The following is a 24,076-nucleotide window of genomic DNA, read 5'->3' as shown; positions in this document are numbered from 1 at the left end:
ATAATTTACTTAATTAACATCTTTTCCTCAAATAGGATAATTTTATTGTTGCCCTTGTGGTGCCATAATAGTGTTTCAGGCATCATAATGGAAAATGTATTAGTATATGTTTACCTACTTTTGTAAATAATGTGTTCATTGCTTTAAAAAGGGGGTTGAAGCCTAACAATGAAGGAAGGCATTTTTCACTGGATGTGTCTCACTGGATGCACCAACGTTAACCAAACTCCAAAAGGCTGATGTATACACCAGAATGGCAGTTTATTGTTTTGACACGTGCACATGACCTGGGAATGTGCCTTGTAGTCAGAAGGTCGCGTGGGTGAGCATGCACTTCTAACAGGGGGGCCTGGTGAGAGAACGTGAATGCTGACTGGCATTAGGCTCTGAGAAGCAGCCCAGTTGCCTTCCTCAGAGATGACCTGCCCCCCGAGGCTAGCTGTTGTGTCCACAGGCCAGGTAGCCCTCCCTCTCATTCAGGACTGGAGGCACTCCTTTCTCTGTGTTTTCTTTCTCTTTCTTTTTTTCTTTTTTTTTGATGGAGTCTCGCACTGTCACCCAGGCTGGAGTGCAGTGGTACGATCTCAGCTCACTGCAACCTGTGCCTCCAGGGTTCAAGCAATTCTCCTGCCTCAGCCTTCCAAGTAGCTGAGATTACAGGCACCCGCCATCATGCCTGGCTAATTTTTTTTTTTTTTTTTTTTTAGGAGAGACGGGGTTTCACCATGTTGGTCAGGCTGGTCTCGAGCTCCTGACCTTGTGATCCGCCCACCTCAGCCTCCCAAAATGCTGGGATTATAGGTGTGAACAACTGCGGCCGGCTCTCTGTGTTTTCATGATTGTCAAACTCCTCCTGACTGATCAAGCCTTTCTTTAGATATTTAACCTAATCACCAGGAGACAGTCATGTCATCCAGGCCTATGGCTCTCTGTCTAATTTTCGGAGGCTTTGCCTGTCTCCTTAGTCTACAGATATATCAATTTTATGGTTCAACTGCATAAGACAATGTTGTCTCCAAATTTGCGTATCTCATTTTTTGTCCCTCTTACCCCCTTCTGCATAATCATGTTTGCTGCGTGCCCACTGTGTTACACTAGAGTAGACAATATCAACTTTGGAGCTCCCCATGTTCACCAGCACCAGGGTACCAGTGCTGCATACACTCGCTGAATAATAACTGTGAATTTTAAGTCTGGCTTTGGTATGGGTTTGGATTTCTGGGAGATTCTCTTCACCCATTTAATTCAGGCACTTTGACCATTGAATGGCTTGGTGGTATAGAAGTAGACATGAATTGATATCTTCCTGGGGGAAGGTGCAGGACATGTCTCTAGAGCAGAGATGACTGGGTCATGGCTTGTGTGTCCTGACCTTCCATCCATCTTAATGGTCAATATGTATTGCTACACCATTAGGAGTTCTCTGTGGTCCCATCCTGTACTTCATGGAAAAGGTAGCTGAAATAACTGACTTGACTGTGTCAAGGTTGATTCTGGTGGCTGTGTGTATATATGTTCTGACTCCTCTTAATACAAAAATGCCAATAGATCAGAAGCCGCCTACAGCTTTTGTCAATACATTGATTGCATGCTAAAAATGTCTACATCTAGGGTTAGAGGTCCATCATAGACATCGGCTGCTCTGTAAATACTAGGAAGGCGTTAATTTTGGGACTTAGATGTAACCATATTTTTAGAAGACAGAATTTCCACATTTTCATACAGAAATTATTTTCCATTTAGCCCCCATATATACCAGTGCTTTGGAGCCAATTGCATTTGGGACAAAAGTTAGCAAATGCAAGTCTAGATTCATCCAGATGTTTATATAATCGCCACATACAAAATAACTGTTTTAGACAATGAAAATCTGGATAATCCCTGAGATGAAGTGACCTCAGAAGCTAAAGAATGTATGCAGCTTCAAAACACCATTTACATTCTATTGAGGATTTCATGGTGATGGATCATCAGTAGAAAGCATGCAGAAGAAGGTGGACACAATGGTGGTGGCCAACAAGCCCTCTTAACAAACTAAATGGATGTGGACTCCTGTAAAACCATACAAAGAGCAGACATTGAACATGAACTACAAAAGTGCAGAGATTTGGCTGAATGAAGGTAAGACAAAGATGATATGTCTGCTGTAGAAAAATCCTACATCTGACATAAATATACCCCTAAGAATACCTGCAACATTTAGATGCCTCCTGTCGCCTGGAATGGGCATGCTTTCAGGTTCATTTTTCCTCCCAGAGAATTTCTGAAGGTAGGATGGCTTGGGTGTCAGCTTTCACTAGACTTAATCTGCCTCAGAAGACTGGATCGTCCTGAGAAAAAGCACACTGGGTTTTGCTGTTTACTTATCTTGACAAACTCGGCCTCTGAGGCAATGCATAGAGAACCAGCTATAAAAGCATGGAAATGAAAAGCCGGCATCTTCCCTGCTCGGTGAAATAGTCACTTCAAGGCAAACTCAGCGCTTGGCTCGAATTTGAAAGATGCTGCTTGAATGCAAGTTGGAGATAGTTTGGAAGTTAGTTCACTGCAGAATGCCCTGTAATCAAAGGGGACATTGCCCCTTAAATTTTGAGAGTGTCAGACATGCACCCCACCCAGTAGGACTATAATGATAACAGAGGATAAAATACACATGCATATTTATGACACTTGCCTAGTGTTTCTAGAGAGCCTTTCTTCCAGGAACTCAAAGGCTTCACAAGTGTTACCTCGGGGACTTCTCCTGCTGGGGGAGTTGCACAAGATCACCGGGTTAGCTCTTTGCCTCCAGGCATGCTGCATCGAGACAGGTTCAAGCCCCTCCTGCTCCTGCCATCTCCTGGGAAGGGAACTCACAACCCTTAGATAATGTGTCTTGTAATGAAATTCCTTCTGGTACTGTTGAAGCTCATTTGTTCTCTCTTTAAAAGAGACTTTAATAGTCTGATTGCAGTTTATACACTCAGACTGTTTTAAAGTCACCTTCTCAGTGTTCTTAAGTTAAATGCTACAAACCACTTTCAGGTTCTCCTTTGGGGACCCTCTGGTTGATTTCCTTGCTTTTCTGTACACTGGGTGGGGATATTGGGGCGATTGTGGTGGATGTTTAAGAACATGGCATTTGGGGTCAATAGACATCAATTTGAGTGTTTGAGTTTCAGCTCCAATATTTCCTGACTGTGATTTGGGGCAAATTGCTTGGTCTCTTTCAGTTTTGCTTTCCTCATGCTTAAGATGGGAACAATACAGGTCCAAGCCATTAGTTGTTGTGAGGATTCAGTGAGATGGTAAAGAATTGTGCACAATGCTGGTTCCTCACTACATTACTTTAAGATGCAGCGTTCCTTATATTCCAGAACAGATGTGTCTCTGAGAAGCCGTGGAAGGGTTCTGGTGTGGTGGAGGCAGGGCTAGGTACAGGTCATTTGTGGTTAGCACCTGTTCTGATTGGTCCTGATTTCTTCCCCTGTAGTCAAGCTCATGCCATACCAACTGTCAAATATTTAGAAATGAATGTATTTTAAGTTTAGCTGGGAACCTGCTAAAAGAATATGTAATCACCTTGAGGACATTCTGCTAAGTGAAATAAACCAGTCAGAAAAGGACAAATAAGGTATGATTCAATTTATACGAGACACCTAGAGTAGTCAAATTCATAGAGACAGAAAGTAGAATAGAGGTGACCGGGGGCTGGGAGGAGGGGGAATGGGGAATTGTTGTGTAATGAGTACAGAGTTTCAGTTTGGGGTGATAAAAGAGTTCTAGAGATGGACGGTGGTGGAAGTTATGTAACATTGTGAGCATATTTAATGCCACCAAACTGCACATTTAAAAACAGTTAAAATGGTAAATTTTATGTTATGCCAATTATACCACAGTAAAAAACATGTAATGGGCCGGGCATGGTGGCTCACACCTGTAATCCCAGCACTTTGGGAGTCCAAGGCAGGCAGATCACTTGAGGTCAGGAGTTCAAGACCAGCCTGGCCAACATAATGAAACCCTATCTCTACTAAAAATGCAAAATTTAGCCGGGCGTGGTGGCAGGTGCCTGTGGTCCCAGCTACTTGGGAGGCTGAGGCAGAGAATCGCTTGAACTGGGAGGCAGAGGTTGCAGTGAGCCAAGATTGCACCACTGTACTCCAGCCTGGGCAAGACAGTGAGACTCGGTCTCAAAAAACAAAAAACATGTAATGACTAATTTTTGCAAAGAGAAACTCCTTCAGTACTACAAATAATCAGTGTTTTAGCTTTACTGAGGCATATTTTCCCATGTCAGGTGATTCATCTGTCTTGTTCACTTGTGTAGCCATAAAGGAATCCCCGGGGCTGGGTGATTCATAAAGAACAGAGGTTGACTTGGCTCATGGCTCTGCAGGCTGTACAGGAAGCATGGTGCCAGCCTCAAGCTGCTTCTACTCATGGTGGGAGGGGAAGGGGAACTGGCTGTGCTGTGCTGTGCTTACATGGCGAGAGAGGAGGAGGAGGAGGAGGAGGAGAAGGAGGTGGAGGAGGAGGGAGAGAGAGGGCCAGGGCCAGAGAGAGGAGGTCCCAGGCTCCTTTTTTAGAGCTCATTCATTACTGCAAAGCCACACCATAAGAGATCTGCCTCCATGACTCAAACACCTCCCATTAGGCCCCGCCACCAACACTGGGGATCGAATTTCAGCATGACATCTAGGGAACAAACATATCCAAGCTCTAGGACCATCCACCCATCAAAAATATAGCTTATACTTGCTCTCTGTTGGATGCTTCAGGAGATCACAAAAGATATAAGACACAACCCTCTTGCCAGTTTGGGACAAGGGTGCAATCCGATGAAGGAGGAGACGTGGAAGGTGACGTTTCAGTAATGAATTAGGTGATCCTCATGACACCCGCTATGGAGGCAGCGCAGTGAACACAAGCTGCAGAGGGAGGAGGAGTGTGTGATGGGAAGACAGCCTGGCTGGAGGCAGGAGGAAAGAGGAGCCCCGTGAAGATGGGAGAAATGGCCTGGCTCAAGGCAGGGCTGAGCCCCCAGAAGGCATGAGCTGTCTCAGAGTAGTGAGTAACCCAGTGGGAAAATTAGAGGCTTATACAGAGCCTTGAGTGCCAGGGAAAGGTGCTTTAGAATTGAATCAAGAGAGTTGATTTTGAACTGGAGAAAATAAACAGTGTTTACAAAATATTTGTCAGTGGCGAGGACTGGGCTGAACAGAGGGAAGCTGAATTCAAGGCAGCCTACATTTCTTTCTTGGTGTGGCCACACTCTTTTCCATGACTTGAACAACTTTTAAAAAATATGGATGGCCCTGATTTGGACTCCAGGTCTTCAAGAGCCTGCTGAACACATCCCAGACTCCCCACAGACCACAGTTCCCTCCCGGCTTCCCAGTTTCTGTTTTGGCAACACATTTCAGACACACACGCCCACTAATGTGGTCTCTGCCCCCTGCCTGTCCCTCCATCTCCATGTTGTAGATATCAAATTGTTTGTGGGTTTTCTTTTGACAAAAGCCTGGTTGCACAGAGAGGCAGTTGGGTGTTATGGAAATCAAGAGGAATGAGAACTTAAAAGGATCAGTGGGTTTGGCAGTATGGTCATCATGGGCAACCCTTTTGAAAGGGTTTTCTTCATCATGATAGGAGTGGGTGTGAGACCTCAAAGGACTAAGTAGGATTTTGGAAAGCAAAATGTGACTGAGAAGACTCTCACACCTTGCACAGATTAATTTCTGATAGGATGTTTGTTCACTCGAAGGGCAAAAAAACTGAGAAGATTCTTCTCATCCAAGCTTGCAGGCCAGCATCACAGCTTTGGTCCTCTTATTCCTCCGTGTTTTTATTTCCTGGATGGCGCTGATAGTCAGTAGGGGCTGGGGATGGCGGGTACTCCGTCCTCCCCATCTGTCTGCAGTGAACCAACACGCCTGAACGTCGTGACTGCGTGGAGACATCTAGGCTGTGTGGGGCTATTTGCCTGGAAGGGCTTGGCACTGCACAAGCTCCAGACAAAGAACAACACAACTGCCCTCTGCACGTTGGTTTGGTCTAGATTATTTGCCTTTCTTTTTTTGAGACGGAGTCTCGCTTTGTTGCCCAGGCTGGAGTGCAATGGTGCAATCTCGGCTCACTGCAAGCTCTGCCTCCCGGGTTTACGCCATTCTCCTGCCTCAGCCTCCCGAGTAGCTGAGACTACAGGCGCCTGCCACTTGTAGTGGCTAATTTTTTGTATTTTTAGTAGAGATGGGGTTTCATCTTATTAGCGAGGATGGTCTCGATCTCCTGATCTCCTGACCTCGTGATCCACCTGCATTCGCCTCCCAGAGCGCTGGGATTACAGGCATGAGCCACCACGCCCGGCCTATTTGCCTTCTTGAATTAAATAATTGATTAACTTTAAGGCATTCCATGGAATTTACTGTGTTTTTCTTCACTCCATTATTATCAAAACCCCAGTTAATGACTTGAGACAGCAAAAGAGGAAAACTGAAAACCCGATTTTTCTGTGCCAGGTAATTCTGGTCACTGTCTGTATAGTCTCTTTTTTCTTTTTTTTTTTATTTCTTCTATTTTTTTGAGACAGGGTCTCGCTCTATCACCCAGGCTGAGGTGCAGCGGCGTGATCTCGGCTCACTTCACCCTCTGCCTCCTGCATTCAAGCAATTCTTGTGCCTCAGCCTCCTGAGTAGCTGGAACGACAGATGTGCGCCACCACACCCAGCTAATTTCTGTAGTTTTAGTAGACACAGGGTTTCACCATGTTGGCCAGGTGGTCTTGAACTCCTGACCCCAAGTGATCTACCTGCTTTGGCCTCCCAAAGTGCTGGGATTATAGGTATGAGCCATCTCATTCAGCCCTGTATCGTCTCTTTATGCTCAGTTCTCCGGCCAGGCCTCCTGGGCAGCACCCCGCAGGGGACTGTTGACAGCAGTGCCTCTGAGCCCTTTGGCCGGGCCCTCCAGGCTGACTCTCCATGTCACCCAGCCTCGCTCATGGAGCCCCGGCTCTTGGATTCTTGGCTGCACCTTTGCCAGGGCCTCCCTGCCCTGCAACCACTCAGACTCCCCCTTTGGCCTCTTGGGCAGAAGCTTCCAGTCACTCTGCTCTCCTGCCCTCCCGTGTTGCCCGCCTTTGGAGGTCTCTGGGACTGATCTTGGCCCTGGGAATAGCACTCTCTGGGGTGAGGGTGAAGGTTAAGATGTGATGGGATTCAGTCTGTGACAGAGATTGGGGACATCGTTTGAGTCAGACTGTGTGATTTATCAGCTTAGAACTGTTCTCAGAGGCCTCTTCCCTATTCCCTCTGAAATCCCTCACTCCTGCTGGCTCCAGCCTGCTTGTTGGAGTGTCTGTGCCTGTTGGAATGTTGGAGTTGCCTGCTCTCTCACCACTGAGCCTTTGTAAGGAATGCCCCCAACCCCAGCCACTCCAGGAGGTTCCCAAAGCGTGGAAGGCCCCCATGGTGGAGGGACATCCCTGGGTGCCAACTCTGGGATCAGGCTGGAGGGATCTGATGAAGCCAACTTGAGTTCCAGGAAGACAGTGAGCGATGGTTCATGGGGAAGGAGCCAAGTCAGGGGTCAAGTATGTGGTGGAGAATTGGCCTCTCAGCGGGAGGAATCTTCAGGACGAACCATGAGAACTGCTGCCCAAGTTTCCAGCCTTTGGCCGCAGGACTCTGAGGTCACTGCTGAATTATCATCAGGGGCTTGTGATTCCGTGCCAAGCAATGCCTGTGGGATGGGCAAATGTTTCATATGTCACTTTTTCAAACATATATTGATAATGTAATTAATAAAATATAAACTTATTGTAAAGTATAACTGAGTTCACAGTTGCTTTCCTTTCAAAATTATGGTATATTCACCGGCACCTGTAGGGGAAGGGGGAGGGATAGTATTAGGAGAAATACCTAATGTAAATGATGAATTAATGGGTGCAGCAAAGCAGCATAGCACGTGTATACCCATGTAACAAACCTGCACGTTGTGCACATGTACCCTAGAACTTAAAGTATAATAAAAAATAAAATTACGGTGTATTTTCTCAAATGGTTACAAAAACTATATTTTTCAAGTGACTGTACTCAGCTTTTCAATAACTTAGGTTTGAATCCTAGAGTCAATATTGTGTGATGTTTCTCATCCGCTCTATCTCTGTTACTTCACCTGTTAAGTGGGGTTGATAATACCAGAATTATCAGATGGTTGTAAAGTGTAACTGGCACCTTATGAATATATTCCACAACACTTGCAAGAAATGTATAAGGTTCTTTTTTTGAAAACCAAACACACTCAGCAGAAAGGCATGCCATTCACCAAAATAGTGTGCAATTCAGTAGGATTATTCAGTTGGCTTCAGTGATGGGCTTGTTGCTAAAAGTGTAACAAGTGGCTCCCTGAGTACAGTTTTGATACCGATGTTGGTTGATATTTTCATTTATGCTAATGAATTGTGTGAAAATGAAAGAATGAAGATGTGTTTCAAAGCTTCACTAGTTTACAACATCACTAGATGGGAACATCTTTGTTACTGAATTGGATAAGAGTTTTGATTATTGGAAGAATATTTCTTTAATTTTTTTGTGCTATTCAGACACAACTACAGGTCCCTGGAGAGGACGACTCCTCACCATTAACCTCTCTTCTGCCTACACGTCTTCACTTCTGACACTAGACATGGAGTTTTTTGCCCCCACACCAAGAAATTCTCTGCTTCTCAGTGGACCCAGACTGGGTGTCCTACACCGATCCTGACACTTTGCCTGGAGGCAGAATCAGAGCCCCCGGCTTCAGAGCTCAGTCCTGCAAGGGTGCCTCTACCACAGACACCAGCTGCAGGACCAGGCTGTCACCTGTGCTTCTGACCCGCGTGGGTTGCAAATTGAAGCTTCCCACAAACACCTCCTTGGGTTTGGTTGTTTGCTACAGTGGCTCACAGAACTCAGGAAAAGTTTCCTTACTAGATTTCTGTTTTATTGTAAAACAATACCACTTGGGAACAGCCAGATGGAGGACTGCATAGGGCAAGGCATGGGGAGGGGCACAGAGCTTCCATGCCCCTTACGGGAGCCCCACGCTCCCAGCACTTCCATCTGTTTGCCAACCTAGAAGCCCTCTGAACCCTGTCCCTGGGGTTTTTTTGAAGGCTATGTTATGTAGGTGTGATTGGTTCAATCATTGCCCTTTGGTGACTAAGTCACTCTCCCATCCCTCTTCTCTGCTGGAGGTCTGGGAGTGGGGCTGGAAGCTCCAACCTCGAATCACAAGGACGGTTCCTCTGGCAACCAGTCCCAATCCTGTCGCTATCTAGAGGCTTTCCAAATGCCACCTCGTTAGCATGAACTCAGGTGTGGGTGAGAGAGGCTTGCTATGAATAAGAAAAGATGCTCCTATCACATAGGAAATTTCAAGGGTTTAGGAGCTCTGTGACAGGAACTGGAATGCAGACCAAATACGTATTGCTTATGATAAATCACAATCTCACCCTGTAATAGCATTTCCATCACGTAGATATAGTGAAAGGTAAATGACACCAAGAGCACGGACAATAGTAAAGTGTAGTCAAACACTTAGGAAGTGATGAGTATTGAGTATTTATTGCCTTTGTATTTAATGAAATTTAATGGTAAGTTTATATGATTTAAGTCTTAATGATGGCTGTGTTTAACAACTGGCTCACAAAATTCCTGCAAGTTTAATATTTGGCTCTCCTGAGCTGGTGAGGCCAGCTCCAGCATGGAGCTGGAGCATGGTTGCCTTCTCCCATCAGAGGATCAGCTAACATTTCAGGCATGCACAGTGCCAGAAAGCAGAAGGAGGAGCTCTAATAGTCTTCCACCAACAGTGCCAATGAGACGTCTTGGCCCAGGTTGGCAGTTCTGTTCTCTTATGGTAGGAGGGAAGTAGAGATCTTACCCTAGCTCCTCAGGCATCAGTTCTTAGTGTCCCATCTCTCCAGGACCCATGTCCAGCCTCATCAGAGTTGTGCATGGACCTGGTCCCTGGCAGAACCCACTCTTCTCTATCATCCTCATTTCCCCCTTACCGGTCTCTGCCCAGGTAGAGCCACCTCTTCCTCTGGCAGCATCATCTGGGAAACCTCTCTTCTAAGGCTATGCTTCGCAAACAAAGGCAGGAAGGTTCGTCTTCCAGGTGCCTGGCTGACTTCTGTTCCTTTGTCCCCCAAATAGGAGGGATGCTAAAGCCCCTCCCAACCCCCATCCTCATGCCCAGGCAGAGAGGAAAGAGAAAGGGAAAAATGCTTCCTTTCATCCACTTTAAACTCCTCCTGCGGTGAGAATAAGACAAATTGCTCATTTAGAGAACTATTTGGCTGTTTCTCCTGTTTTAGGGCAGTGCTTGGTTTTTGAACCAAGGTTTCAATGTTAGCTATTATTGTTAATAAATAGCAAAAACTGGCTAACTAGATTTTATAAGAAATTTTGAACTGAAATTAAGAGAAAAATTAGGTCAAAATAAAGGAAACATTGAATCATGCCGTATATTTAATTTAGATTTCTAAAAATGCTTAATGAAATTGGCTAATTTAGGCCCAAGTATGTATCAGTGCTCATGGTGCCAGCCTACATGGAATTTAAGAAAGTCAAAAAACCAGCAGGGAAGGTAGGGAAGTGTCAGCTATTTAAATTGCTGTCTTTAAATTCAGGGCATGTGACAAAACTGAGTCTTCAATCCAAACATCAAACAGGCATTTTCCTTATTTTGTTTCTGTTTCGTAATGTAAGTATCAACATTTGGGTCAAAGGAAAATAGATTTTAAGTTTGTGTCTCTTCCAAATACCTTTGGGAGACAAGTTTTTTCTTTACTTATTCTGAGGTGTACTCATTGATAATTACTATTGCTGTATTAATGGTATACAGCAAAAACAGCAGTGCCTCCCGATTCTGAACATGTGTATACCCGAGGCAGTGCTAAGCCTGGAGAAGGTGAAATAGAATGGATAAGTCACCCAATGGCTGAGCTGATCTATATGTCTTGCCTGGGTATTTTATACCCTAACCAATAGTGATTTATAACTTACTTTTCTTTCCTACCTGGATTCTATACTGGTTGTGTAACCTACCTTCAGTCTTCCTTTTCTCCCCTTCTCTGCTCCACCCTCTAATTATTTTTTTAAACAGATGATATGACTTGGATCTGTGTCCCCACCCAAATCTCCTGTCGAATATAATCCCCAATATTGGCAGTGGGGCCTGGTGGGAAGTGATTGAAGTGATTGGATCATGCGGGCAGATTTCCCACTTTGGTGCTGTTCTCCTGATAGAATTCTCATGAGATTTAGTTGTTTAAAAGTGTATGGCAACTTCCCACATCCTTCTACTCTGGCCATGTGAAGTGTGGGCTCCCTCTTTGCTTTCCACCATGATTGTAAGTTGCCTGAGGCCTCCCCAGAAGCTGATGCCGCTATGCTTCCTGTACAGCCTGCAGAACTGTGAGCCAATTAAACCTCTTTTCATGGTAAATTACCTAGTCTCAGGGTTTTTTTTTATAGCAATGTGAGAATGGAATATTACAGAAAAATTGAGCTGAAAGTAGACTTCCTGTATACACCACTCCTCAAAGCTTTCCTTATTATAAACATCTTGCATTAGTGTGCTCCATTTGTTACAGTTGATGAACCCATATTGATATCTTTTATTAACTGAAGTCCGTTGTTTAATTGTGGATCCCTCTGTGTTTTACTGTTCTGTGGATTTTGAAAAATGCACAATGTCATGAATCCACCAGTACAATATCATACAAGGTGGTTTTAACTGTGCTCCACCTATTCCTTTCTCCCCCGTCTTCCCTCCCCATAAATCCCTGATCTTTTACTGTCTCTATAGGTTCATCTTTTTCTTCCCTTTGTTAATTCTACTTTTTAGTTTTTTTTGCTAGATTTTTCTTGTGATTGGATAGGCCCATTTAACCTATTTCGCTCCACTCTAAATTCAGTACTCCAAGAATTGGTTTCACTCTTCCAAATTTTGTATATAAGCCAGAGTTCTACTTAAAGGAAAATACTTAAATTCTTTCTAATCTAATGTGGTTTCCTGCGTCTTTCAGGAAACTTTTCCTTGAGTATCTACCCAGAATTTTAATTAGGTCTAATACAGCATGTCAAAGTCGGGAAGTAGATCTAAAGTAAACAGATTTTGCAAGTCCATTTTCTCCTTGAATTATTTTGAGCCAAGTGTTTCCAGTGCCTAAATATGCCTCCACTTCCAATAAGATGGGGCCCTTTGGAAGATGCATTCTCTTTGAGGGTCCTGAAGTATTATTTACTGTGCTGCAGCTTTAGTTAATTGAAAGCACATTGAGTAGGTCCTGGAGCTGATGGCTTATTCTATGCCCATCTGCTGAAACGGAGTTATGCTTAAAGGACAACCAGTCTGTAAGTGTGATTAAGTCATATGTAAATAGCGGTAATCCTGTTTTCTTGGGCTGTTAGATCTAGTTCAATTTGGAAGTCCGGTGGGAGTTTCTTAGGTAAATATACAGTCTTGAGGATGGCCACATAGAAATGTTATATGAAGCAGTTTGTCATATTTAGTTTTAATATTAGCCTCTGAGATTAGCAGAGATGAAATTTACCTTGGGAAAGAGAGCTGATAAAGGTCACTCAAAAGCAGGAAAATCTTTTTGATCTTCAGGTTTTTCTCTTTCATCTCTCTTTCGTCTTCCCTCCCTGCCATAAGTGACTCTATGTTTTCGCTTAAGCTGTTAAGAGGCTGAGATTTGGGGACTATGGTGATGCCGAAAGATATAATGGAAGTAGAGGGATCTTCTAGTTTGTGGCAATTCTCATTTAGTTGCGGCCTGGAAATTATCCTTCTTTTTGAAAGAAACAGAGCTCAAATATGAGGTTCAGGATGTTTTGTCCATGACTATATCACCTGGGGGCACATTTTGATCTCCATAGCCTTACTCTCACTTGGTGGGGCCTCTGTCTCTTAAAATTTATTTTAGTTTTAAGATGAGGTCTCGCTCTGTTGCTTGCCCAGGCTGGAGTGCAGTGGCATGATCATAACTCACTGCAGCCTCAAACTCATGGGCTCAAGCAATCCTCCTGCCTCAGCCTTCTAAGTAGCTGGGACTACAGGCATGTGCCATTATGGCTAGTTATTTTTAAAATTTATTTTTATAGAGATGGGGTCTTGCTTTTTTGCCCAGGCAAACTCCTGGGCTCAGGAGATCATCCTACCTTGGCCTCCCAATGTGCTGGGATTACAGGTGTGAGCCATCATGCCCAGCCAAAAAAAAATTTTTTTTGAATAGCATATATTCTTTGTTTGGTGGGCATGCTGACCAAGTTTAATAAAGCCTTCAAATCCAAGAAGCCAGATTGGCTGGGGCAGTTGATTTTCCCTTGTCTCTTTGATGATCAGCTTCTTTTTATGTATTTATTTTTCATGGTTTTGATTGGTCTTCCATCTCACAAAGCAGGGAGAATACAACTCTCGTTACTGTCAAAGTGAATCCCTGATATAGCTAGGCATCCTGTGTGCCTCTCCTGGTGGGGCAGACCCTGAGAAGGGTCTGGAATGTAGCAGCAAGCCAGCACTGTCGACTCCCACACGTGGGAGTCGCTGTTTATGGAGCTCCGGACTCTTCCTTCTCTCTAGCCTCAGTGGGTGGGGGAGTTCTGCTTTTGGTTGTGGCCTGAGATATGTTTGTTTAATGTGCCACATCTCAAACACTTGTGGTGTTCTGGTTTCTGGGTGAGGTACCTTGGGGAGATTGGTGTGGAAAGTGCTATACAGGTGAGCATTTGAGCTCATTAGGTTGTATTTACAGTTTGCAAATCCTTTCTATACCTAGAAATGCAAAAGAACTGACTTGCTTTTTTATAAAACAAAACAATACAACAAAACAACACTGCTGTGACAAATCCAGCTATTTTTAGGCTGAGAATATTGTGTTGCTTCATCCCACGTAGCACTGAAAATTGTCTCACCATATTTATACCCCAACTCGAAGAACATTGACAGCCTTTGTTGCTTTGGGAATTGAAGTACAGTAGGGTGCTGTTAGTGGACGTCTGCAGTGTCTGGGATTTGCTGTCACAGGAATGAATGATTGGATTTAGACGTGGTAGAGCCAGCTACATGCTGGGTTCTGGGCTGTGCATGCAATGGTTGTTTTATTTATTTTAATGTGACTTAATATTAGCAATGGTTAGGCTAACAGTGGTTAACAATTTAGAACTGCCTAGTGGGAGGTAGGTGGAAGAGGGTGGGGCAGGAGAGGAGAACCCCAGTCTGGTCCTTGCTCTTCAGCCTTTTTCCCTGTCTGCCCTGGCCATTGAGCCTTCCCCTGTAGGCTGGGCTATGGAGTCTTTGGGAGGGGATTAGATAATGAAGGTGGAGCATTTGTGATGGGATTAATGCCTTTATAAGAAGAGAAGCAAGGGTAGGTGCAATGGCTCACACCTGGAATCCCAGCACTTTAGGAGGCTGAGGCAGATGGATCACTTGAAACTAGAAGTTTGAGACCAACCTGGGCAACATGATAAAACTCCAGCTCTTAAAAAAAAAAAAAATTAAAAGGGTGCAGTGGTGCATGCCTGTAGTCCCAGCTACTACGGAAGTGAGGTGGGAGGATTGCTTGAGCCCAGATGGTCGAGGCTGCAGTGACAGTGCAGTGAGCTGAGATCACACCACTGCACTCCAGCCTGTCTCCGAGAGAGAGAGGAGAAACAAGAGAGCTTCTCTGCTCTCTGCCATAAGATGACACAACAAGTAGTTGGCCACCTGTGAACCAGGATTCATGCTCTCACCAGGCACCAAGATCTGCTGGTGCCTTGATCTTGAATTTCCAACCTCAGAACTGCGAAAAATAAATGTTTGTGTTTAGAGCCCTTGGTCTATGGTGTTTTTGCTACAGCAGCTGGAACAGACCAAGACAAATGTCAAGTGATGTTAGGAGCCCTGGTTCAGGGGTTCAGATAACTTACCATCAGATCAGGTTGAATGGATTACTTGTTATTCCCCAACCTTCTGCCATAGTTCTGGTACCTAGGTCTCTACCCTAGCCTTGTAACCAAGCCACAAGGCCAGACTTCATTTAGGGACCAGGCTCCTGCCATGATCCACGTGCCCGCACATCCAGCCAGGACATACGCCTCCAGGCATGGACCTGCTCCTGCCAGCACTCCTTCTCCCTCTGGAAGGGCCTGCCATCTTTACTTCCTCCACTTGCTTTCTTCCAGAGACTTCAACGTGGTGGTGTACATGGGCAACTGCTGAACCTCATATTTTGTTATTTGGACTCCCCAGCTCAAGCACTGGCTGCAGGCATAGTGATTTTTTGTCTACATGTCTGTCTCCTCCATTAGACAGTCAACTCCTCGAGGGCAGTGACTGGATCATTTCTTCATCTGTCCCTATGTCCATCCGTCTAACTCTCATTCAGCATTTTCCTTTTCTCTTTGTAGCATCAGCCTTAAGCACATTTCCTTCAATTGGTGGGTGATCAACAAATATTTGTTGAATAAACGAATGAACGAATGACTTGTTACAAGCTACTTCACAGTATGGTGCTCTTGCATGGATTTCCTCTGATTGTCTGCAGCAGCACCTGCACCTTGAGGCTGGTTCTCTCCGCTCAGCCTGTCTAATCTCCTGTCTCTGCCTCTTCTGATCTGATGTGTCCAAGGTTAACAGAGTTCCAGAACTCTATTTTGACCCTATTTTTCATTGCAGCTCAGCTAGTGGTTTGGAGGTGACTGGCGTTTTAGAAGCTGCTCTGGGCTATGGAGTTGGGTCAGAGCACAGTGCCTCTCCCTCCTCTATGGACTGTTGCCTTGGTGCCCTTCAAACATCGGAAGGGGTGATGAGTGCATAGTGTGCCATAAATACTAGAGAGTCAGTTTATCCTTTTTCAAAAACTCAGTGTAGATCAGTGGTTCCAGGATCTCTGGAGGTCCCCAAGACTTGTTGAAGAGGTTCACAAGATCCAGAACATTATGATAATAGTTCTAACACATCATTTGACCTTTTTCACCCTCTTTCTCTCATGAATTTACAGCGGAGTTTTTCAGAGGCTACATGACATGTAATATTGAGATAAATTAAGTACAGAAGCAGATATGATGAGTATTCAGTTCTCTTCTGCTAAGTCAGACATTAAGAGATTTGAAAAAGATAAAACAATATCACTATAATTTTTTGTTTGAAATTCGAGTGATTTTTTAAGTTAAATATATATAATTTATGTTAACATGTAAAGGGTTTCTCATTGTTATTTTTAAATAAAACACTTCTCAGTTTTAAATATTTTAAACAATAAATACTGGTAGACATATCAATAGAGATAGCCCACATAAACAAAAGCTCTCTGCAGGCCTCAGTGATTTTTAAGAGAGTTTTTACTATCTTTATTTTTCTGGGTTCCATCCTGGAATGTTTGAGAATTGCCGGTGTAGGCTGATGGTTAGTGTGGAGGTCACAGGATCTGAGCTTGAATCCTGGCGTTGCCACTTTAAGTGAATGTGATTTTTGGTAAGCTACCTCCTCTCCTGGCTCTCAGTTTCTTAATTAGTAAAATGGGAATAATGAAAACATTCGTTAGATAATGAGTGCAGTAGATAATGCATAGATTTGTGGAGATAACTAAGTGAGATCATACATACTAGATACTTCGAATAGGGTTTGGCATGGGATAATTTAGAAAATATGAAATTTAGAAAATATGAAAAATTATTGGGAGAAATTAAAGTCACCCATGATGCATCTACTCAGAAATATTGTTTACCATTTAGTCTATTTCTTTCCAATTTATGTGTTTGTGTGTCTGTGTACATATTTGGTCTTTATACACATTCTGAGTAGTCAATTGTATACTCTCATAAAATATGATTTTTCATGGCTCTATTATATTACTTATGTTCCATTACACAGTTAATAGAAGCCATAAGAAATTTAACCCTTCCCCATTTAGATCGGGTCCCATTTTTCACCACAATAAATAATGCATAATTAATGTTCCTGTACATAAATCTTTGTCCATATCTCTGATTGTTTTCTTTGGATAAATTGGTGAAAGTGTAATTACTGGGCGAAAAGCTGTTTATGTGTATATTCAAGTTGCAATTTGAAACGTTTGTGTCTATCACGTTTTTCTCAGGGGTGTATGAGAATGTCCATTTTATGGCATGCACACTTACTACATTTAAAATTATTGTTTTAAAATTAATGAATTTTGCCAATTTGATAGAGTGAAGTGGTACACAATTTTAAAAAATTTGCATATTTGTTGATTACTAATGTGAATAGTTTTTAGAAATTTGAATTTTCATTCTCTGAAGTGCTGTTTATTCCCTCTGAATTTTTAAAAGTGGGTTATTGGTATTTTTCCTATTGATTTGTAAGAGATCTATAACTTTTATCAGACAGGTGGCAATTATTTTGTTTGGTTTTTTGGTCTGCAATGATTTTGTTTAAAAAATATGCTGAAAATATTATGTGGTCAGCTCTATTTGTCTTTTCTAGAAATATTTCTTCCCTTGCTTTTATGTTTAGACAGTCCTTGAGTTTGAGTTTGTGACTTTTGTTTTGTCTTCTCTCCCTTTCCCTTAGTTTTCTTTTCCTTCATTCCTCCTTGCTCTCTCTGTTTTTCTCTCTGTCTTTAACATTTAACTCTTTTTTATGTATCTGGATTTTATGTTGGTGCAATGGGTGAACTCTAGCTCATACTTGATCTCTTTGAAAATAGTCAATCCTCTCAGTACAGATTTTTGAATAGTCTTTCTCCCCGTCTCATTATTTGTGACAGTTTATTTATCATTAATTTCATATATGTACGAGGGCTGTTTCATGGCTCTCCATTTTTTTCTCTGTTGGTAATGAATGCATCATCACTGCAGAGTGATTATTGTGCCAGGATCATATTGTTTTAATTGGCTTTATGATTTCATATTTGGCAGAGTAAGATTCCTCTTATTACTCTTCTTCCTAATTTACCCAGCCATTGGCATGTTTCATTGCTTCAGATGTATTTTTCACTTCTCCCACTTTCCTGTTTCCTGCTTCCCATTTGATGTTTTGGTTTTGATTCTGATAGAGGTAAAGATTAATTTCAGAAGCATTGGTATTTTTACAGCCCTCAGTCTTCTCATGCAGGAACATACTGTGTCACTCTACTCATTCAATTCTTTTATGTCTATCAGGGAAGTCTTAAATTTTCTTCTCATAAATACCACACATTTATTGTTAAGATTATTTTTAGGATTTTTCTGTGAATATATATATATATACAGTTTTGGGTCAGAGTCTTGCTTTTTCACCCAGGCTGGAGTGCAGTGGCATTAACACTTTGTGAATTTTTTTTTTCTATTTTCTTTATAAGCTCTGTTTATTACTAAGATGCACAAAAGCTCCTGATTATTGAATTGAATCTTTATGTTATATTAACAACTCTTTTTTTTTTTTCTTTTTGAGATGGCGTATCACTCTATTGCCCAGGCTCTGGAGTGCATATCTTGGCTCACTGCAACCTCTGCCTCCTGGGTTCAAGCGATTCTCCTGCATCAGCCTCCTGAGTAGCAGGGACTACGGGCACATGCCACCATGCCTGGCTAATTTTTGTATTTTTAGTAAAAAATTTTTGTACTAAAAATACAAAAATGTTGCCTAGGCTGGTCTCAAACTCCTGACCTCAGGCGATCCGCCTGCCTCGGCCTCCCAAAGTGCTGGGATTACAGGTGTAAGCCACTGCGTCTGACCTATATTAACAGCTCTTGAATGCAGTTAGTGAGTTTCAAAGTTTACAAAAACATCTTGGTATTTTCAGGTGTGTAATATTTATAAATCACTGTAATGTATCTATTCATGTATATAATATATAATTGATAACATGTGTTATATAAAATATCTATTATATTCTGTTTATTTTTGTTTCATGTCTTGTTGTTTAATTGGAATTTATAGCAGAATGTTAAATAGTTACTATGGTAGCAAGCGTTCTCCTGTAAGTTCTAATGTTTGCAATTAATAGTAACTGGTAGTATAAGGTAGATCATCTTGACTGCATTGAAGATGTGTCTGTGTGTCCACTAGTCCATCCTTCCTTATTTTCTTCTTTGTTTTCTTCGTCTTTCTAATAGAAACTGGGCAGCATATTGCCAGATGATTTTTTGTCATTGAAAGCATTTGGTGAAGTTTTTCTTAAGTGACCTCTTGATGTGATGGATTACAATGACAGATTCACTAATATTAAACTACCCTTACATTCTCAGGATAAAACTCATCTGGTCAGATTTTATTTCTTCTGAGGTTTACAGGATTCCTTTACCTTGCAAAGATAAAGGATAAGGGAATCTGACGAAAGCACTGGGCCTTAGTCCTTAGTCTGGGGTTTTTTTATGACCCCATGAACAGGACCAATACCTAAGTCCATTGACTTCATCCTGCTTCCACAGGAAACTGTAAATGTAAGTCGTGGCTTGGGTGGGCAGGAATAGTCCCTAACCTGGGACTATTTTTTGGTGTAGGTGCTGCCTATGTCTACTCCAACACCCACAATTAAGTATTGAATACCTCCAGTGGACCAGGTACTGTGCTAGGCCCTGAGGCTAAGAAAATCAGGGTGCCAGTGTTCTTAAAGCACCTGAAACACTGTCGTACTCCACTTGTGTGCCCAATAAGCACTTGTTGAGTGTCTTCTGCACAGCCTTAAGGAGGGGAAGACTATTTCTTGTCCAGATGGTAAAGCACAGCTAGACTCCGTGGTCTCCTGTAGACATGACCATTGAAATTCAGGCCAGTAGAGTCAAGATGGCTGTAGGAGCATTGATTTAAGATGGTAAACATCATGATTCACTTCCATGGATGAAATGAGAATGAAAAATAAATCTTAGTTAGCTGAATACTGTGGCTCAGCAAAATAGAGGCTCAGTTCTGAAATTAATATTGCAGAAAATATCGTGTGTGATTATTTATACTAATTGTTCAGAGCTATTAACCTTAAAAGATTATTTTCTTGTTTTTATTATAGCAAAACCAAGACAATCAACATTGGATAAAGAGCCCACGGGCTTTAAAATCACATAGGGAATCATCTATTTTTGGATTGTTAACGAATATATTTGGTTTTGAATTTTCAATTGGACACATCTCATTAACTTATAGTATAGCAATGTCAAGGAGCCGAGAGATGGGGTGGATTGCCCTGTAATTCAGCATCTGGCTAGCGTGCTTTAAAGAATCTATACAAATAGCCTCTGTGGTGTTAATCACAGGCCCTGACTAAATGACGAAGGCTGGGGCCGCCGGGAGTGTCTTACGATCTCACACAGGATGGGCCTGGTCCTCAGGGCAGTTTGCTTAGACTTTGGGCAGAAGCTGACAGTTCCAATCAAAGCCAGCCTCAAAATCTCCTTTCCTGTGACATAACTGGGAAATGCTGCTAACGGCAGCTGGGGAAACAGGGCAGGAGAACTTGTTCAGGCAGGAGAGCAAGATTCAAGCACGACCAATGACCAGAGGGTTCCTGAGAGTGAAGGAGATCAACAGGCCAGGCTGTGAGAGGGCAGGAGGGCACAGGGGCCATTCCCAAAGGCTGACTGTGAGAAGGGACTAGAGAGGCTTCAATGCACTTACTTATGTGAACACTCTTAGGTCTTGGGAGTGCAACAAAGGGTCTCTTGAGAGGCCTATGACAGGTTCCTTCTCTCCAGTGACAAGGCCAGTGGCAGAGAGCACACACCGCTTCAGGACCAGCTGGAGCTGAGTCTGCATGGCCTCTCCACAGTGGTGCCCTCCTGGATTTGTCTCTCTGCCAGGATTCTTTGTGGGGTACAACATGCCCACACCACACCCCCTCCAATACTGGAATTCTTCAGGACAGGCCTATGAGAGCCTGAGGAATAGGCCCCTCAGATTTCCGCCAGGCCAGGGGTGCACTGGGACATGTAACATCTAGTGACCGCCTCAGGAAGAGGCCTGAGTCCCAAGCTTTGGTGGGGGGAGGTCACAGAACCGTAGCAATGCAGCTAAGGCCGTTTTGAGGTGACATCTATGAGAAACAGCGAAGTCCAAGAGCGATGAGGGGAGATTTGAGAATGTGATGAAAATGGTGGTTTTTAGAGAGAAGGGTTGGGAGGTGTGAGACACTGGCATGAGAATCCTCTGGTGACTATGGCTTAGACATGAAATCTGGAGGAGTAAAGACTGAAAACTGCATTTAAGGTAAAAGAGTCTCCAAACCAATACATTGATAGTAAAAACACAATTTAAAAATAATATTTATGCACATCAATTAAATTTATACACGCAAATGGAAGGATGGAAAAAATGCCCTTTGCTCAGTTAAATCTGTGTAGGAATCATTGCATATTATCATCTAAATGTTGAAAAATATACTTTATTGGTAACAAGTAGTAAGAACTGGAGAAGTTTTGTCTGGGTTCAGGATTTTCTCATTAAGGGTAAAGTTTGGTGGTTTGGATAGCCTTAAGAAGCTAACATATTTGCACCGTAGTTTCTTATATTCTACTTCTTTTATTCCAATTCTTTACCTTTAAGTCTATAGTAATTGTATTTTTACCCAGAGAAGCCATGTGCTTCTGGGGGAGGAAAAAACCCCTTTCGTTTTCTAGAGTGGGTGTAAGAGTCAGTTAACACCTAGGCATGGGAGCCAAGGCCTGGCCACCTTCCCAGGGGCCCCTGATGATGCAGACACGTCCAGCGTGGGCCTTCTCTGGGTTTGGGAGGGAAAGAAGTCAGGATAAGTTTAGTTTTCTTTTGAAGTTAAGAATCTCCTACAAAGGCTTTTAGTAAGGTAAAGCAGACATCTTAGACAGCATTTAACATTTCCTCTTTCTTTTCTTGAGGTTGGTGAAATCTGAGGACACCAGGTCTTGGAAAGGCAGGTATTGGCCCATCACCAGGAAGTGTGTGCCAGCTGGAGACCCTGGGCAGGGTGGGACATGCCCCTTCTCAGTGCCCCCTGCTCCTCCTTTTCAGCGGGGTGCTGGGTGCAGAACAAAGAAATGCTTTGCTCTTGTTCTCACTTATAAGTGGGAGCTGAACAATGTGAACACATGGACACAGGGAGGAGAACAACACACTCTGGGGCCTGTCAGGGGGCCGGGCAGGGAGAGGGAGAGCATCAGGAAAAATATGGACTTGCTGGGCTTAATGCCTAGGTGATGGGTTGATAGGTGCAGCAAATCACCATGGCACACGTTTACCTACGTAACAAACCTGTATATCCTGCACATGTACCCCGGAACTTAAAAAAAAGAAACAAGAAATGCTTTGCTCTCCAGAATCCCTCTTTCCCCCAGACTGGACAGAAAGGAAGCCGAAGGAAACATGAGTGGCTGGTGCCTCTCTTTTACATTCCACCGTGGCAGGCAGGGGACTCTTTTTGAATTAGCAGTTTTCTTGTTCAAAGGAACAGTCTCCAGACGGCACCGGGGGAAGTCTGTCTGTAACATTCTGTGTCTTCTCATGACCACAACTTATTTGAGGAATGACACTATTTCCAGAACAGATTCTGATGGAGATTTTGGACCAATTTTGAAAATGCTGTAGGGATAAACATTCTCAGATGTGCGGAACTTGGGCTGGTGTGTGGATACTTTAAGAGGAGCAAAACCAAACAAAACGTAATAGCGGCCTTTTACTCAGACAGTGTTCCAATCACAGATGGGCATGCAATATATGAGGGTGAAGTTCATGGCGGTGCAGGGTAAAGGAGCAGGAAGACAAACTTTGAACATTTGCAGGTTGATGTGTACTCACGATCTTTTTTAATCTTTCCAACAACCAGTGTGGAGTGGACTATTTTATTTTTCATTAATGTTTTCCTCCACTTTATTGAAGTATAATTGGTATACCAAAAAACTGCACATAATAATGTATCTAATTTGGTGAGTTTGGACAAATGTATACAACTCATGTTACTCTCTCCCCAATGCAGATAATAAATATACATCTATCACCTCTTCAAATTGTTTATGTCCCTTCTTTTTTTTAATGATATTAACACAGCATGAAATCCACCATGAAATCCTCCTAACGCATATTTAAGTATACAATTCCTCATTACGAACTCTAGGTACTACGTTGTCTAGCATCTCTCTGGAACATACTTATCTCGTGTAATCATAACCTTATACCCACTGAACAACAATTTTCCTTGAAGCAGAATATTTTAGAATTTTATTTTATGCATGAGAAAGCAGAATCAGAAAGGTTCAGCCACTTGTCCAAGTCACGGCGGGTCAGTGCTGGAACTGGACTCTGAACCAGTCCTCAAGCTCCCCATTCTGCGCCCTCTTCCTTCCAGGAAGTGAGTAGTGCAGCTGGTGGCCTGGGAGATGCCGTCTGCTGCCACCCCACTTTAGTATCTCGGTTGGATTTGGGGTGGTTGGTTGGGTCCACTCAGGTTCAGATGCCTCCACTGAATAACATCTAAATGGCAATTCTTTTTATCTCGAGACTCTCAAAAAAAAAAAAAAAAAAAAAAAGAAACCAATGAGAAGAACCAGAGTAACAACCTGATTTAGCATCACACAGGTTTCCTTAGCAGAGGTATCAGAGAGAGAACTGAATATACGGCTTCGGTGTCAGAGAACACGGGTTTCATCCTGTCTCGCCATTTACTAGCGGTGTGACCTTGGGCAAGCTACTCAATCTCTCTGAATTCAGTTTCCTTTCAGTGAAATGGGGCCTATAAGAGTTTGTACCTCAAAGGGTTGTTGGTGAAGGTCAAAGGAGCTAATGCAAATAAGCACTTAGCACAGCGCCTAGTGCACAAAAAGAGCTAAGTGGAGTTAGGTGTTATTATTCCAAATAATAAATTAAATTAATTCAACAGATCTGGCTTTCACTAATTACCTCTTCACTTGGGTTGGTTGGTTTGGTTTTTCTCTTGCCATTGACGTCTAAAAGGGCAAATTTCAGCCCTGATTTCTTCGTTCATGCCCCATATATCAAGCTTATTCATCGATTACTTATAGGATATAGGAATTGCCAGGAAGGGTGTAACATTCTGTTAGGTTGGTGCAAAAGTAATTGTGGTTTTTGCCATTAATAAAAGAAACCCAGTGAGGATGAACATTCATTTAAATAAGCA

Source organism: Colobus angolensis, unplaced genomic scaffold, assembly GCF_000951035.1.
Source record: "Colobus angolensis palliatus isolate OR3802 unplaced genomic scaffold, Cang.pa_1.0 Scaffold35, whole genome shotgun sequence".
Lineage (NCBI taxonomy): Eukaryota > Metazoa > Chordata > Mammalia > Primates > Cercopithecidae > Colobus > Colobus angolensis.
This window is presented reverse-complemented; position numbering follows the sequence as displayed.